The sequence below is a fragment of the Odontesthes bonariensis genome, chromosome 7 (genome assembly GCF_027942865.1).
Source record: "Odontesthes bonariensis isolate fOdoBon6 chromosome 7, fOdoBon6.hap1, whole genome shotgun sequence".
In the NCBI taxonomy this organism is placed as follows: domain Eukaryota; kingdom Metazoa; phylum Chordata; class Actinopteri; order Atheriniformes; family Atherinopsidae; genus Odontesthes; species Odontesthes bonariensis.
In genome coordinates this window covers 8,464,198-8,480,788 of record NC_134512.1, presented here as the reverse complement: position 1 = coordinate 8,480,788, position 16,591 = coordinate 8,464,198, and the positions used below count along the sequence as shown (strand labels likewise).

Here is a 16,591-nt window from a genome sequence, read left to right as displayed (position 1 = left end):
TGTGTGTCGTGGTTCCTATTAGGCATATTATGAAGTTTTGTGAAGCTTTATAAATATACATTATAAAGCATGGGGATATGTTCACATCTTTAAGTTAACACTTTTAAAATCACAGGGGCATGTGTTTGAGTCATTGGAACCACTCATTGCAAAGTCACCTCTAACTGCATTTTATGAAACAAATGAATAAATGGAATCAGCCACATTTCCTACTAGACTTGTAGTCAAGACCGCCTAAACCGAGACCAAGACACTACCAAGACCAGAGGGTATCAAGACCGAGACCAAGACGAGACCAAGGCCAAAGACGGTCGAGACTGTGACAAGACCGAGAACACGTAAAAGTGGTCTCGAGACCGGTCTCGAGACCAAGACCGGTCTCGAGACATCCAACTCTATTTCCTACCATCATTCCCCCCGAACAACTTAACACATTGTATACCGCTCTTCTAACCCTTTTTTCTCCACCACCACCTGTTGTTCTAAATCATTTCCTGGCTTGTCATCCAGATGAGCATAGAATCAGACCTACGCTATTCCAAACATACTCCTTCGGATACAAATAGACATTAACAAAGAGCCTTTTTAACTCAATTTAAATGAAACGTTAAGTTTGATTTGAGTTCTGCCACTGCTCACTTGAAAGGCAGCCCTAACCAAGCTGATCCTGCTGACTGGCCTGTAATCTTGAACCCACATCCGCCACTGTGACCCCTGACCCCGCCTTTCATCACAAATCATATAACCAGTCTAACATTTCAGAGACAATGACAGAAGCAGATTGACTGCTTACTAACATTTTCCTCCTGAACTTTGCAGCCCGGTTAACTGAAACAGTAAACCTGTCACAGTTACTTAAAAGTAGAACTTCTGTTAGACGATGCGATGGAGGAACATATTTTATTCTGGAGCAGGAAGAATGTCTTCTACAGGGTCTAATGATACTCCTTAGTGCCAAAATGTGAGGAGGTATTTCCATCTCTCTGTACATATTGTAACTAGGACGATGGCTCAAGATAAATCCCTAAAGTTTGATAGAACAAAAAGGAAACTAATAGTGCACGGCTCCTAAGAGAGCGATGCTGTCTTTAAGATTCATTTTAAGCCCTGCTTAGATGTGCAATAATGATCCACACTGATGGACATACATATGCACTTGTCAGGTTAACATGAGAGGAATGTAGGTTAGGTTGTGGGACTGGGGTGTATATGTAAATGTAAAATGGTTAATCTGAGGTAAACCTATACACCTGCCCTGACAAGAAAATGAAGCCAGCTATTCCTAGCATACCTAGTATGTATATCATGCTCGTCCATGCAAATAGCTCAACAATGGAGCGCAGCAAAGTTCAGCTCTGTGTCCTCTTGTAAGTCAATGTAGCTGATAATATGCATCCTTCAAACTGTGGCTTTCCTGTTACTGAAGACCTATTGTGTCAAGGTGAAAAGGGATGCAGATGCAAATGAGTTTTCTTTCCACCTCAATAAGGCATGTTTACATTTAGTTCGTAAAGCAGTTAAAATTTTAATAGGTTTAAATTAACAACCAGCTCACTGTTTAGAGAGGTGCTCGAATTCAACAGTAATTTAACATACAAACATGACCATTTATTTAACAGATGGAGGGAAATGACATATCATTTTAAAGAAAAACTCTCATAACACAGCAACATTTAATTTAATCTTTACACTGCCATTCTAACCAACCCCATATCACGTCACAAACTGTTGCTCAGTTACAGTCAGATGTTCAGTTTTCTGCTCTTATTAAGAGAAAAAAATTATAATGAATCTAATTATCAATGTAGCCATGTATTAACCTTTCATTTTTACCTGCATTTAGATGCAGTTGAGAGATGACTTCACGTCTCTAACATGCATTTAAAAAATAGATTCCATCTTTAAAGCTGTGCGCTCACTGGATTAAAATTGTTTTTATTTCAAAATGATCCATCTGACCTTTTCCTGTCATTAACTCACACCATTGAAGAGTTATTTCATAGAAAGCAGTAAGTTCTTCACATCCAGTGTAAATTCGCCTTGTTTGGCTAAATGACAGCATCTTAAAAACCACAAACATAAGTAGCTGGAAGAGCTTGTATTCATAAATAAATAAAAAATCATCACTCACTCCTCTGTATTGTATCTTGTGCATTAACTGTTTGTTGTGAAAAGTGTGAGTAAGCAGAGTATTCATTAAAAATAATACCAACAAGCCAAAGAAGAAAAGTTCAAAAGGTCAATCTACAGGCTCACGTTGGTAAAATATTGTGCATCTAATCTATTCCAAAGACTGATCTAGCTCTTTATCCAATCAACACCCACAATTTGTTAGCAGAGCACTGACTCTTTTGACCACCTGCCTTTTCATCCTGTCCATGTCCACTGCTTCTTCTTCTCTTATTTGGCCCACGTCCTTTGCCTCCATGCCATCATTCTCCCTCTCTGTCTACGCCTGTATGGTGGGATTGGAAAATCCCCAAGCACTCGAGGAGTCCTGCTGGTTTCTGTCTGCCTGTATCTGAAATTCTGGCTGCCTGTATCTGAAAATCGGGCATTTCTGTTTTCCCTTCAATGTTGTGTCAGAAAGGCAAAAATCAGTTTAGCTAAAACTTATACCTGAGGTATGCGATTAAAAGTGACGCTCTAAGTTGTGATGTACAAAAACAGCAAAAGAGGCAGCTAGAAAACAAAGACTGGAAAGATATCTTCTAACAGCTCCACACTGAGCCCCCCCCCCCCCTCTCTCTCCCACTATCTATAACCATACTTGAAAAAAATTCTGTATTATACCCTCTGACCCAGTATCATGTTCAGCTGCCTGTCAGGGCAGCAGCAGCTCTCCCACCCTCTCTCATTACCTCCCATCTTCCAGTCCAGTCTTAGTTAAGCTCATACCGCTGCATGACTATTAGCCTGTGGACTGATTTAACCCTTTTCCTGGTTCACCAGCTCAGCACGCAAAAACCCTATTTGAGTACACAAGAACATGCACAGATACACATACGTACACACACACATGCACACATCTACTCACTCCACCTCCTGGCTGGCTTCCTTGTCTGTAACCAGCGCCTGCAGGCCAAGACCAGCCCTCTATAGAAAAGCTTTTAATTTGATAACAGTGAGAGGAAGAGGAGAAGTGGAGCACAGGGAGATCTAAAATGGAGAGGGTGGTTAGTTGGGGGAGGGTGAGTTGGGGTGTTGAGTAATGTCATTAGACTACGACTGGCTTTAAGGAATCTCCATTTCTGCAGCCCGGAGGCAGATCAATAAAGCAAAGTGCGGAGAAAGGCTGCTGGCAGCACTTCCCTTCTGCAACAGGAGCGGCTTGCCTGGAATTGAGACAACTCTAAGGTGCCATTTATACTAATCTGTTTCTATATCGTTTCTATCGCGGATGCACTGTCCGTTTACATTAAAATACTGGAATACGACTTCATAGATGGAAGGATTCAAAGACGCCGGAGCCCACGTAAGCATTCGCATACGATGCTGATTTTAGCAGTTGTAAACGGTGAGAAACGAGTATCCGCAGTGCTAAGCTCTAGCTACTGCGGACGTACTCCTCCCTGATTCGCTAGGCTGGTATCGTTGGTCATTTGACTTGAGTGCTGGGAAACTAAAAACAAACAGGCGTGCTTCACTTCAGTTACACACTTCCTTTCTATTCGTGTCATCGAGAAGAATATGGAAATCATGGACAACCACGATCAGCATGGGAGCCTGCTCCATGTCCTACTGCTGGTAGTACGCTGTGCACAACAATACGTGGCAAGGAGGCGCCAGATTCAACAAGCTTTTATGATGAGAACCCAGCCACTGCAGCAACGCAAGCCGTACATGGAGCGCCGCTTTTGGGTTAGACCGGGAAGAAGCAGCGCATGTTTGGACGATTTCGTGGACCAAGTTGTTGTCGCCGAAGAATAAATAATAAAGAATAAATAATAAAGCATAATAAATAATAAAGCAAGGGCGATCATGTGATGTGATGGCTGATTAATCATGTGACTAGCGAATCAGCCGATCCCCGTTTCAGAGTAAACAGTTAGGCTTTTATTGAGAGGACAGCAACTTTGTGTGTAAATGTAAATAGTTTGCAGGACGCCGACACGAAGAAATGGTGAAATTAATCAATGTAAACAGAGCCTAACAATCATATTTTGGAAAAAGGCCGAGCCTCACCAGCTCAGCTCTAACATCTGTGTCCTCTCACATCTTTTTCTCTGATATATTTAGAACTCATTAAAGTTCACTCAGAAAAGTGTCCTCTCCTTTAACTTTGTTGGTTATGGTACTCTCACACTGTGCAATTACCCTCCCCATTAGCAAATATATATATATGTCCTGAATGCACATCCTCCCAGTGCTCTAATAATTGACTAAGCTTGGAAAAAGCTTTTCATTGTGTCAGTTTAGGGGAACTGTATGGAAGAATAATGAGGTGCCCACTGAAACAACAGAGGCTGGTCAAGACACCCAAAACCTCAAGTACCACATATACCAGACACAGCTCTGTCCACAAACAGCTACGCTGCTCCGAAAGCAGATAACTTCAACAAAGCTTTACATATCTACAGGCTTTTCTGGCGTGCTGTAGTGATGCTTCTATTGTTAACAAAGCACGGCTTGCTTGAGTACAGTTTCAGCTTGAGATATACAAGCATTCTGGACAGGTCAAGATTACTGACTGCACGGTAGCCTTTTCCACAAACCCGGCTTCTCGTGTACCAGCCAAGCCCAACATGCCCATAATAAGCTACAACACACAGCCCTGAGCTTGGATAAACCATGTAAAGCAAAACAGTGCAGCAGAAATAGAACTCAAGGGCCACTACTCCTGGCCTAACAGCAGAGACCCAATAAAGCCTAAATGTCACCAACATTATACATAAAACAAAGAATGAAATGGGAAAGATCAATCACTCACTGTGTGCCTCCACAGCAAATTAACCTTTAAGTAAATACGTGAGGCTGATGCGTAAACACAGAGCTTCTATACATACTCATTAGCTTTTAGGGCTATGTAGGACTGGATTAGCACTGTTCCAATGACCATCAAAGAGCTCAACAGTTATCTATACTTGAACACAACACGATTGGTCCAAGACTTCTCTATGTAGTCCTCAGGGGCTCGATGATCCCGGTGTTTCACACAACCTTACATCCCATTAATGATCAATTATATGACAATATCCACAACACCTCAGTCCCTGTAGATAAAAAGAGACAATGAACTCAGAAATTATTTCAGGACTGATGCATGTCACATTAAGTACTAAAATTTGCTAAATGAATTAGCCATGTGTCAGAGAAATGTAGGCTTTCCTCAAAGAAATAAGTCCAGCAGCCTGGACCTGAGCATAAGATGATTTTATTATTTTTTTTTTGTAATATTGCAGAAGTATATGAATATAATAATATATATGAATAGTTACATTTACAGACTATGATGCAAGAGAACCGAGTTTGAATGTCATCCAACTGAGTTTTGCTTAACATCTTTTCACTTTTCTACGTCACTTTCAGTCACAGTTGGGTTGAGTTTAGGCCTAGAAATTTGGTTTGGTTTAGATTTTGATATGGTTAGGGTTAAGGATAAAAAAACAAAAACACACGGTAAGGTTTAAATATTACAAAATCATTGTTACAGCTTCACATTATGTTGCGTAATTGCTTCTCTTTACAAAACAACAGGCAATGTTAAATGTTATTTTCTCAAAATTTCTGCTCTATTGAGACACCAACATTAACTCATTGGCTGCCATTGACGTCTATAGACGTCAATTTAAATTCAACCGTTGACTGCCAAAGACGTCTATAGACGTCAATTGCGTTTTTTAACGGAGCAGGCTGGGGAACAATCTAGCGGAGTTTGTCACTAAATCTTAGGCTTGTAAACACTAAACAGAGAATATACTGGCAAAATTACTTACTTTGGATGGGAGATGAGTAAAGATCACATAGATTGTAGAAGAAGACTGAAGCGGCTTTGAAGCCAATGAGACTAATCAAAATGTTTGTAAACTATAATTGCCAAGATCGGAGAAGGAGAAAATGTCGCCGGCGAGACAAAACAAAAAATTTAGGCAGCTAACGCTCGAACAGAGCCTTCTGTGCAGCAGAAGTAGTGTACCACTACTATCCACCGACGAGATACCCGGGCCAAGCGGAGAGTCGGCGGCGTGCGCGCATTTCACCTCAGCGGAGCGCACCACCAGACAGTTCTGATGACTCAGACAATGCTATGCTATCAAAATACCTTCTCAGTGTTGTTTTTGCCGTTTTATGGAAGGAAACCACTTTTCAGATGTTTGAGGTGTCACTAAAGCAAAAAATGTTAGCATCAAAGTCACTGTTCTGCTTGACAGGTTTCTTTGCACAAAAAGCTTGTTTTCTCCATTTTTTGGTCAAAAACAGCTGTTTTTGGTGAAACCAACCTATGTTCTACTGTCTATTACTAAAGGACTGAAAATGGTAGAAACAAACTTTTTTTTCCTGATGAAAGAAGAGAGTCTACTCTTTCTTTTGGTAATTTCGGTGTGTACATAGTCATAAGACACACTTTTCTGTGGGTCTTGGAAAATCAGTCAAAATACTGTAAAACACTTGGCAGTATGGGTCTCTCTGCACTGAAAATGGCTGGGAGCGAATGAGTTAAGGATGTGAACAAAAGTAGCTGGACGTCTTCTTGTCCCACAAAGAGGCCAGAGACGCTTTTAATGCAAGGATTTTTGTTCCCACGTAAGCTACCAGTGAGGTTAAGATGGGTTATTTCATTAAATGCTACTTAATCAACAGAGAAACATGTTAATAAAAAATCTAAATAAATATCAATCTTTATAAGAATCAGATTTACACTTGAAAAGGAGTTATTCTGATTTAACTCTGAGTTTCAAGCTTGTTCCCATTGCAGAAAAATAAAACATTGCCATGAAAATTTTGTCCAGTATCATGCAGCCCTGTTTGATATATTCATCAGATCAGAGCAACATCAAAACAGGCCCAGAAAGATCATCAGTGTGCTGGACCACATAATTGTCCAGCAAGTATCGCTTCAGGGATAAGTGTGCATGGAGCTGGATCTGGCAATTCTCAGACTATTGAAAGTAGGACTGAGAATGGGTTCAGAGAGAGAGTGATGTGGCAGAAACCATCCATGAGCTCAATGAATCAGACAGCTAGGATTTCATTTGAAAAAGGACATGCAGCAGCCTTTGGACTTCTTGGTCAAAATCCAAGAGAAGAACCAGGCAGCACTAAGATGAAACACAAAGGGCTACAGTGTGTAGGTGAACTTGTGCTGAGTCATGAATTCATAAACTCTGAATTCATAGACTTTGTATGTAAATTTAAAGAAACTGGACAAAAAATTCCTGTCATTGAAGCGTACCCTTTTTTCAGGATGATCAGCTGCCTGTAAAAAGAATATTTAGCAAATCCTCTGACCTAAATCTCAGAGAGCACCTTTGGGTGGTGTTGCTCCACTGTGGATGAACTAGGCCTGTCACAATATCCAATAAGTCAATAAATTGTCCGATAACTTTTTCCAAGCACGATCACTTTTCTGGCCACAATAAGTCTATTTAAAAAAAATAAAAAATTTGTTTCCTCGCCACTCCCGCCTTTTCCCTATCTAACCGAATGATGGGCGCTTTCACTCAGCGCAATGATTGTTGAACGTTAGAGCATTTTCAATTTTCAGTGCAGGCCTCCCTGAAAAAAAAAAGGTCGTTCCCCCGGTAACATATTTGCGCCGTTTGAGACCATGTGTTCTACTGCTGACCTCTGATAGTTAGCAGCAGCATTCGTTCGACTGTTACCTCGCAGAAGCCGCAGCTCGCGTCAAGTCAGATAGCAGCTAACGAAAGAAAAGTTATGGAACTGGTGCCGAAGAAAACGGCGAAAGCTCCCGTGTGGGACCACTTTGGCTTCCAGCCAAATGATGAGGGTGAGCCACTGAATCTAAACGAGCCGATATGTCGGATTTGTAATAAAACGGTGCCATGTAAATCCAGCAATACAACCAACATGATCATGCACCTAAAACATAACCACCCGTTGCAGTTTTCAGAGCTGGGGAAAAAGAGCTGGGTGGGGGTTGCTGTTTTGCACTGTTCACAAAGGTTCTCACAGTCTAGCAGTTTGTGTGTAGGTGCGGTTCTTGCTCTTGTTCACATGATAATTTGGCTGGTGTTTGACCATAGCATTCTGCTCTGCAGGACACAAATATGACATCTCTTGCTCTCGTTAATGCCACCTCGGGTGGGTAGGTGTTCTTATTGTTTACTCTGTTTGTGTGTGTGTGTGCGTGCATGCTTGTGTGTGTGTGAAATGCCCCATGTTTGTTTACAAGCAACTTTGAAAGAAATTATTCATTGTTATTTTAATAAAATCATATTTATTGATATTTAAAAGGGTGTATTTGCATTTTTATTGCATTTTTATCCCATTGTCATTAAATCGTTTGAAAGTCGCGAAAAATTCAATATTATCGATTATCGCAATAATTTCTTGGCCAATTTATCGTCCAGCAAAATTTGTTATCGTGACAGCCCTAGGATGAACTGAAAGCTTTACTTTCTGAACCATGCAAGAGATGTCAAACTAACAGATCTCTAGAGGCCTCTCTTCATTTTAAACTCTTTCCTTACATTGCTGCACAAGCTTAACACACATCTTTGAACGTTTATATCATTCACTCAAATGTATACATTGAGGCTGGTTTGAATGTCCAAAAAGTTTTGGATACACAAAACGTGTTATCTTTTTGCACAGAGGTACCCATGCAGCCACACTGATGCAGAAAGCACTAACTGGCATTTACAGTGTAGAAATTCAGCTCACAATCAAAATGCAAGTTATCAAACTTAAATCAAAGTGTACAGTCATTCCTCAGAAGTTATGGGCTAAGATAGACCACCAGATCGTACATCTAAGGAGTTTTTCAATACACTCTGTCCTCCACAATCATCAACCTTACAGCAGCATGGATGAAGTTAATATGAGTGCATATGAGACGCATCATATCAGGTCCATCCCCCTTCTCCAGCTGTTGTCAGAGCAGCAGTGGCAAACCAGATGGTTAAGATAGAAAAGAAGGGCAAAGTCCTCTCCTCTCTGTTCCTGTTAGAAGGCATCACTCCCTCTACACACACACACATTGACTCTCCCTGTATGCTTATTATTGTGTGCAAACACAATGTTTGAATAATTTTTTCACAAACTTCCTGCCAACTGTCAAAATCTGTTCTGTGGTGGAGATGCAATTATAATCAAGCCTTTCTTTTAGAACAATAACAACAACAGCACAGAAACACAATTACACAATAGGAGGGGGTTACAAACGTCATCATCTTTGTAGGCACAAACTCTAAATGTCGACTAAAAGGCAAGAAGCTACCCTGGGCCTTCTGGGGAAAAAAGAAATGTCAATCATCAGCACTACAAGACAAAAATCCTGCTGACAAAAGAAACATGTAATCAAGATAAATCTTTCCTTCCTTCCTTTTAATCATGCCCTCTGAAAGGGAATCTCATTAAAAAGTTCACAAACATGACATTGTTTGACAGCAACAAGGGTGGAAAAACTCTTCCATTAGTGAGGGTTGTATACATTAATGTGTGTACGCATGTGTGCGCAAACACTGGCCAAAATCTTTTCACGTGTGAGCTATGTTGCTGATCCCAGGAGCCTGCTGTAAGGAACCTCTCTGACATAAATACTGGTCATCAAAGCTCAAACATGCAGATTGACTCAAAACACAAGCTCGGCCCTTTCACAAGTGCAAAGAGCATCTCAAATATCAAAGGTCTCCCTGAAACACTCAATAGCATCCCCTTCAGCTTGCTACATGAAAGAGAACACTGCGGTGTCTTATAATATGCCGTTTTCCCGTTCGCAGAGCCAAACTTCACAGAGGACCAAATCATGTTTGAGGCTGTTCACTGTTCCCTTGGACTGGGATTCCCTGTTAGTCTCAGCAAGAAATGATCAGGAGGTGACAGGGCCATTCATAAATTCGAACACTAAATGCCTTACCAGATTTTCTTTTTCCAGGTCCTCTATTTTAAACACCCTCCTGAGAAGCCCAGGAGAGTGTGGAGGGTGTGAATATGTATTGCAAACATCTGGATAAGTCCTTATCACCATGGGAAAATGTCTCCGGACAGCCTGTGTTATCCCCGCTCAGGGGCCTGTGCTTGTCTCATCTAGACAACTACTGTGCCAAACTGTCAAAACTGTGCTTCTTGTAAATGGGGAACTACAGAAAAGAGTTAAACTTGTTCGCCCTCTGCTCGCCACCTTTTATGAGAGCAGGAGCTAAGGATGTTTTTCCTTTGATGCCGCGCACTCTCCTCCGCATTTAGACCATGTAGGCAGACGTAAAGTCGGTAAACTGAATGAAGCTGAAAGATGGGGAGTGAGAGAAATGGAACTCTTAATGGATTGAATATTTCTCAAAAGGGGAACGAGCACTGCCATGTTAGCCTCAAGTAACATGGTTTTCTTGAAAGCATTCAGGTAATTTTGGGTATGATGAAATTTAGACTTACATTCAACGCTTTCACGAGTCAATGGCGAGATAATATGACAACTAAATTACTTCATTTTAAAAACACAGATTTTCTTTCTAAATATTTTTACTCTTAACTCACTAACCGAATTACCAACACTTTAAGGGTACGACCGCACTCCACCAATTTCGCACAGCACTCCGAACAGATTGCGAGATTCACAATGGACAGGACATCATGAAATTCATCCAACCTCACTCTACCTGACATTATACGTTTTTTTTCCCTACACATGTAGGCGTACTTCTCAGTATTACCCATAAACACACTTTGACGTGCAGTTGGATGAGTTCCCTTTCAGCAGGCACAGTAACATCAACACAAGTACAAAACACTCTGATTATGGAGATATGGAGTCTTCAAAAAGGCTAAAAAAAAAGTTTTGAAAAGCTACACTTTCTTAAACAGAGAGGATGCGAGCAAACCGGTACGGACAGAAAACAAAAATAGGAAGCTGAAAATGTTCAAACCCGAGTAGAAATCTGCATCCATACAGAGAAATTAGGCAAAGTGAGATGCTGGCTAAATGTCCTTCAGATGTGGGTGACACTTACAGCAATGTTGCTTATGTCTTTCATACCAATACCAAGACAAAATAAGCCACAGTGCGCTTTTGATATCTGATATTAACACACAAGAATAGACAGGCACAGGAAGTTACATAAAATGTTCAACTAGTTTTCCATCGAAGGAACTAAATTACACATAACCTGACCCACACTGTGCAAAAATGTTGTTTTTTTGCTGTAGGTTATGTCATTTAAAATGTTTTTTTTTTCTTGTAAACTATGCGATACAACACATATATAACACAATTATGAGCGACATGAGTTTGTAGTCAGTTTTATGGAAAACTTTACAAGATCTAACCTAAAACTGAAATTATATTTGGGGATTAGACTAACTTGTTAAAAGTTAAGGGGGCTTAATTGATAAACGCACAAAGAAGGAGTCGTACTTTTTGACGAGTTCTATCAGCAGTAAGCAGCAATTTGTGGTAGATAATATGTTAACAGGGCCGAAAACAAAATTCCACCAGCTGTCAAATCCACGTGACTAAACCTAGACAGACATTGCTTTGCATTCTGTCGGCTGACACCTTCAGAGTTCCTAACCAAAATGATTCATAAATGGAAACATGCAACGATCAGTTTGACTATCCCTGGTCATGATGGAATTAACCGAGTGTACTAGAAGTCAGGGGATCCTATCATTTTTCCTCACATTGTGTGACAGCATATTTAAGTTTGAATGACAGAAATACAGAGTGGCGCATTAGGATTAAAGAGAAAAGCAGTTGGCCAAGAGAGCCACAAGAGAACTGAGGCAGTGCCAGTGCGCCCACACACTCTGGCACGGAGCGATTTCATGCCAAACTGAAGTGAAGACAAGGAATATTCATGCTTTTAATCAAAAATTATATTAAAAGAACAGATAACCTAGATGAATATGCCCTCAGCTTCTGGCATCAGTGAAAGTTTATTACGATCCTAGTCGTGATCACAAGGGGACTCAATCTGACGAGCCCAGAGATGAACGCCACTCTGCAAATACGTCTGCATGTTGTGTCACATTTTAACAATGTAGCCTACATATTTGACAAACGCTGAATGAACTCAAAGGGCTAAACTGAAGTCTCAGTTGTCTCCTTCTTCAATGAAAATCTCTGTTATATCATAAAAAAAGAACAAACAGGCTGGTGAAATTCCCATCAAAAACAACCAAAAGCAGAATGAGATCAGTGTCAAAGGTGAGATTCCTAGGTGGACATGTAGCTGTCGTCTTTTCTTTTAGCTTTGGCTCATTACGGGAGCCTGTTAGTGGTCCTTCTCTGTGGCACAACTGGTTGTGGATCACCCATACAGAGAGGCCGTTTGTACTTTGACCCCACAGCCAGCAGAGAACTGGAAAAACTTTAAGGCTCCCCTGCTTCCTGTCAATGAGAGATAGAGGAAGCAGGCAGGTTGCTTAATATTCATCCATTTCCCCTGCTGTTTGTGCGTTATGGTGGTCTAATAATGGGCATTCCAGCTCTTGTGGGATTCTCCCACTCCAGAAGCAGGTGTTGAGTTGCTTTTGAGTGGTTGGTTGATCCACTAAGGAAAAAACATGCAAAATGAAAAAAAAAAAAAAAGAGAGAAAAGGTAACAATCTTTTTTTTTTCATAACCATTCCTCTCCTTCCCCCTCCTGTTTCAACAAATGAGCTCAATGTTTTCCCAATGAATAGCACCTGGCTTTGGCAGCAAATGTAAGGTCTAAGTGGTTTGAAAGTTTGCCTTAAGATAAGTACACACCATCGTAAAAATAACTTCTGCTAAATCAGAGTTCACACACAGACAAAAGGAAATGGAAGCAGCAAGAATGGATTTTGTCAAGTTAAAGGCAACGCTCGACTTACATGAAACCCCCAAGGCAATAGGTCCAACTACAGTGCAGACAAGGGTACGTCTAACTTCCCAACTGACAGAAAATAGAAAATCACAAAGAGTGCATATTCCTTTTTTTGTACTGCAGAAAAGTGAGACACGGCAAAAGCGTTGACATACCTAAAAGCACTAAAAAACTAAGACGTGAAACTTCAAATCTGACAGCTCTGGGCAAAAAGGGTTCTCACGCACCAAACAAGAGTGTTTACCTACTCAAGGGAGAGTCTCTCCTTCTGCTCTGATCTGGAGACAGCCATTATATAGATTGCATACCTGTGATTGTTCACGACTACACCGTATCAGTGTGACAGCAGCACACAATGCTTTGAAGAGGGCCCAGAGCTTAAACCCCCCCCCCGAACAAAAAATCCCTTTCAGCAAAAGCCGCTCCATTAGGTAAAGGCATAAAAAAGACAGTTATCACATATTCCATCACCTGTCTTCAAAGACCTAAAGCCCAGGTGTAATTCATTTAGAAGGCAGGTACACATGGAAAGCACAGAAAAAGCAAACTGGAGATAAACAGCCTATGAGTGATTAAATCAGCAAAGTCGTCAGTCTGGCTAAGTAGCTTGGTGTCCTCGACGGTGGGTGATTATCTTTCGCTTGGCTTGAGGGTATATTAGACTGTCAGAGAGCAGTTAGAGAACAGCCAGCTGGTCGAGCAACAACATCCTGGGTGAGGAAGCATTTCTATCACTATGGAACAGATGAGCTGCGCGAACCCCTCCTGAGGCAACACAAAGAGTAGTTAGTGGCAGGAATGCGACCGCTTCCAGATCTGCCACTTTGATCATAATGAAGGCCTATCGCTGATTTGTAGGTGTCAAACTTCTAGATGAAGCTAAAGCACCGAATGCAAGAATGCATTCAAGATCATTCTGATGCAAGATTGTTTGAATTCACCACAAGAATTCCCCAATTCACACCTAATAATTACATAAACACACACAAACAGAGGCACACATAGATGTTTTTTTATAAAATTGACTGGAAATAAGAAGGTTCGTGTTTGTTATTAATTAACAAAATCCTGCAAAGAAAATAAGAGTTGCCAGGACTAACTGGGCTTTAGAGAAGAGTCTTTTTTCCAGGGTTGAATCAATACTTAACACACTTAAGTCGTCCATGAAGAGGGGAAAGGGGTCTTTGTGTAATGGTAGAGTCACAGTCATGGTGACAATTAAAGTCCCTCTGTCATGGGTTAAAGCTGTTTAACCTTTTGATCCCCTTCCCTACTAATATGATTTTTGAGCCTTGGAGGTTCTGGTATTTGCCAAAGAAACCAGATTTAAAAAACCCCAAAAATGAATGTTAACTTTCAGTGCCATGATAAGTTTACTTGGAAGAAATTTTAGTTTACATTCCAGACATTGCGTTCTCTCTAAAAAAAAAAAAAAAAAAGACATTACAAAAGAAGGAGGCTTAACCACAACTTGTGTTTGGGTTTTTCCAGGAAACTAAAGCCATAGCTTTATATACATTTCATGAGAATAAAATCATGTGCTTCATTGTAACATATGCTTAATCCAGACAGATAGGAATTAACTTGAGTTTCTGTCAGCAGTTGATAAATAAAATGATAATTAAGGTATTACTAAAGGGCTTCTGTGCAAAGCCAATGAGCTTTAGATTAAGTAACATTCAAATCTGGGAGTCCTGTTCAATTATCATTATGCAGAAATATGTAATCCCACAATTAGCCAATCAAGTGTAAAAACATGTGAGTTTACTCAGTTAATTAACTGCTATTAATGCTGTTAACTTGCAATACACAGAGAGATATTTTTCCTCACAATTCGTTGCATGCGTGACCTCTGAAATAAATCAAGAGGAACCAACGTTAAGGTTTCAAGCGTTAACACAGTCAAAGCCACTGCCAGTTTAAGCAGTGTGTCAGTAACTTTCCGAGCGGGGTGTCCTCAAACGCCTCCCCCTTATCACCATGTGTCAAACAGCGGGGTTCAGCGGCAACACGGCCACTTTAGGGTGGACAGAAAAGGTCGTATCGGTCGGTAAGCCCGTAAAGTTATTGCCACTATGGCACTTGGCAGCACATCAGTGTGCAGAGTGCCTGGCGGCACTGCTGCAGTCAGCGCCGCTGAGTGGAAAAAACTTCCAGAAAGGACCGTGCTGCTAGAATCCGGCTAATTCCACACATTTTGGCCTTAAATCCGAACACCACCGCACAATTCTACTGCCAGGTGAACCGAATCAGCAACTCAGGTAAAAACCCGGCGACACCCGACAACGTTTCGGTCAAAATTTCCACCCGTAGTCTGCGGTCTCGACGCGGTAAACCGTTGCCACATACGATGAATAAGTTTCAGTAGCGACCGTTAAGTTGCAAATTAGCGTCAGTACACTTGTATAAGAAAGACTGCATAGAGCACGAGCTGTGGAATAGATACACAGTCCAAATACAATGTTCTCTTAAGTATAATCTTCACCTTATGATGTGCGGGTCTCCGAGAAATCCGTGCAACCACTCGCTCGCTCCCGACGTACCACTGTTGCTCAACTTCGACAGCCAACTACCCAGCTGTGACAGCAGCTACCAAGTTGCTCACAATGACAAGCCTTTTCCGGTATGGATTTTCAGAATAAACAAAAAAAGACACACTTGTGTTCTTCACAAAGCAAAGCCTTCTTGCAAAACGACTTGAATATCTTTGAAGAGATAATTCAGAATTTAAGTAACTAGTGTGCACATTTTGATGCGGTAAAATGCTCTTTAAAAAGGTTTCTAGATGAAAACCCCAGCTTTTATTTTTAAATTTGAAGGCTTTGGTGTACCGGAAGTGATAGCGGCAAGTGACTAAAGCACGGCTGTAAACAAATAAATGAAAAAATGTGTTCTTATCTTGCTGTAATTAAAAAGAAAATATAAAGTAATATTGATAAACCCTTTTAACGATTAAATCTATGATATTTAAATTTGTTGGGTTTTTTTTGGGTTTTTTTACGTAGCCTGATTTTTGTTTAAAAGGTTTAAAAGGTTTTGTGAACTTTAAAACAGAAATGAAAATACGTATAAAATATCAATGATATAAAATTGTACAATGCCACACATCCTCTACACAAACCAATTATTTAAAAAGTGGAGTGTGTTCACTCAGTCTTCTTAAGCTCCATTGGAACAAAGAATGGCTCACCCCTGCCCACAGAAATAGCCCAACTCAATGACTTCTTACAATGATTAATGACTAATGAGGGTTACTGGGGCTGTGTATCACTACTAATTTTCTGAATGATTCAATTCCAACCTTAAAAGATTGCAATTCAATATCAATTCAAATAATTAGGTGTCAATACAAATTTGGCTTGCTATAAGAGGTATAACCGTAAATGCAAAAAGATTGCTCAATGTCATTCAATTCAATTCAATTCATTTTTATTTATATAGCGCCAAATACAACAAATGTCATCTCAAGGCACTTAGATAGTAAGTCCAATTCAAGCCAATTGGAATTCAATTAATTAATAATAATCATAATTCATCAAATAATCCAATTCGTTCATATAGAGCCAATTCAAAAACAATTTCCTAGCTAAGAAAACCAACAGATTACACTGAAAACTTTT

General features: G+C 40.4%; 1 protein-coding gene across 1 annotated transcript in view; it reads right to left on the bottom strand.

Annotated features, from left to right (window-relative positions):
- LOC142383698 (solute carrier family 45 member 3) overlaps positions 1–15,534 on the bottom strand; it is a 33,893-nt gene extending 18,359 nt beyond the window's left edge. The window contains exon 1 of the mRNA XM_075469356.1: positions 15,457–15,534. The gene's annotated coding sequence lies outside the window, so the exon portion shown is untranslated. The remainder of the gene's footprint in view (positions 1–15,456) is intronic.
- Positions 15,535–16,591: the final 1,057 nt, after the last annotated feature.